Source organism: Hyla sarda, unplaced genomic scaffold (genome assembly GCF_029499605.1).
Source record: "Hyla sarda isolate aHylSar1 unplaced genomic scaffold, aHylSar1.hap1 scaffold_529, whole genome shotgun sequence".
Taxonomy (NCBI): domain Eukaryota; kingdom Metazoa; phylum Chordata; class Amphibia; order Anura; family Hylidae; genus Hyla; species Hyla sarda.
Genome location: NW_026610540.1, coordinates 63872 through 66073, shown reverse-complemented (window position 1 = coordinate 66073; position 2202 = coordinate 63872).

The window sequence follows — 2202 nt, the reverse complement described above, 5'->3', positions numbered from 1 at the left end:
GCATTGTGTCTTGTAGCGGTCATTCGTACTTGTGTCTGGCAGTGGTCACTCAGCATTGTTTCTGGCAGCGGTCACCCAGCATTGTTTCTGGCAGCGGTCACCCAGCATTGTGTCTGGCAGCGGTCACCCAGCATTGTTTCTGGCAGCGGTCACCCAGCATTGTGTCTGGCAGCGGTCACCCAGCATTGTGTCTGGCAGAGGTCACCTAGCATTGTGTCTGGCAGCGGTCACTCAGCATTGTTTCTGGCAGCAGTGACCCAGAATTGTGTCTGGCAGCGGTCACCCAGAATTGTGTCTGGCAGCAGTCACCCAGCATTGTGTCTTTTAGCGGTCACCCAGCATTGTGTCTGGCAGGGGTCACCCAGCATTGTGTCTGGCATCGGTCACCCAGCATTGTGGCTGGCAGCGGTCACCCAGCATTGTGTCTTGTAGCGGTCACCCAGCATTGTGTCTGGCAGCGGTCACCCAGCATTGTGTCTTGTAGCTGTCACCCAGCATTGTGTCTGGCAGCGGTCACTCAGCATTGTGTCTTGTAGCGGTCATTCGTACTTGTGTCTGGCAGTGGTCACTCAGCATTGTTTCTGGCAGCGGTCACCCAGCATTGTTTCTGGCAGCGGTCACCCAGCATTGTGTCTGGCAGCGGTCACCCAGCATTGTTTCTGGCAGCGGTCACCCAGCATTGTGTCTGGCAGCGGTCACCCAGCATTGTGTCTGGCAGAGGTCACCTAGCATTGTGTCTGGCAGCGGTCACTCAGCATTGTTTCTGGCAGCAGTGACCCAGAATTGTGTCTGGCAGCGGTCACCCAGCATTGTGTCTGGCAGCGATCACCCAGAATTGTGTCTGGCAGCAGTCACCCAGCATTGTGTCTTTTAGCGGTCACCCAGCATTGTGTCTGGCAGGGGTCACCCAGCATTGTGTCTGGCATCGGTCACCCAGCATTGTGGCTGGCAGCGGTCACCCAGCATTGTGTCTTGTAGCGGTCACCCAGCATTGTGTCTGGCAGCGGTCACCCAGCATTGTGTCTGGCAGCGGTAACTCGTCCTTGTGTCTGGCAGCGGTAACTCGTCCTTGTGTCTGGCAGCGGTCACTTTTCCTTGTGTCTGGCAGTGGTCACCCAGCATTATGTCTGGCAGCGGTCACTCAGCATTGTTTCTGGCAGCAGTCACCCAGCATTGTGTCTGGCAGTGGTCACCCATCATTGTGTCTTGTAGCGGTCACCCAGCATTGTGTCTGGCAGCGGTCACCCAGCATTGTGTCTTGTAGCGGTCACTCGTTCTTGTGTCTGACAGCGGTCACCCAGCATTGTGTCTGGCAGCGGTCACTCGTCCTTGTGTCTGGCAGCGGTCACTTTTCCTTGTGTCTAGCAGTGGTCACCCAGCATTGTGTCAGGCAGCGGTCACCCAGCATTGTGTCTGGCAGCGGTCACCCAGCATTGTGTCTTGTAGCGGTCACCCAGCATTGTGTCTTGTAGCGGTCACCCAGCATTGTGTCTGGCAGCGGTCACTCAGCATTGTTTCTGGCAGCAGTCACCCAGCATTGTGTCTGGCAGCGGTCACCCAGCATTGTTTCTGGCAGTGGTCACCCAGCATTGTGTCTGGCAGCAGTCACCCGGCATTGTGTCTGGCAGTGGTCACTCGTCCTTGTGTCTGGCAACGGTCACCCGGCATTGTGTCTGGGAGCAGTCACCCAGAATTATGTCTGGCAGCGGTCACTTGTCCTTGTATCTGGCAGCGGTCACCCGGCCTTGTGTCTGGCAATGGTCACCCAGCATTGTGTCTGGCAGCGGTCACCCAGCATTGTGTTTTGTAGCGGTCACTCGTCCTAGTGTCTGGCAGTGGTCACTCGTCCTAGTGTCTGGCAGTGGTCACTCGTCCCAGTGTCTGGCAGCGGTCACCCAGCATTGTGTTTTGTAGCGGTCACTCGTCCTAGTGTCTGGCAGTGGTCACTCGTCCCAGTGTCTGGCAGCGGTCACCCAGGGGTAGCAGTACGGTTAGTCTCCCGCAGCTCTTTGGTTTCAGTCTCTGTCACAAATAGTAAACACAGAACTGAGAGAATAAATAACCAGTATATACATGTGATCTGCAGGAGGGATCGTCACAGTGTGACAGCGCAGTGAACTCCGGGCAGTGCAGGGTTAATCCTTACAGCCGAGATAAGAGGAGTCACTGGGGCGGGACTGAGCTGAATAACAGGAGCCCCAA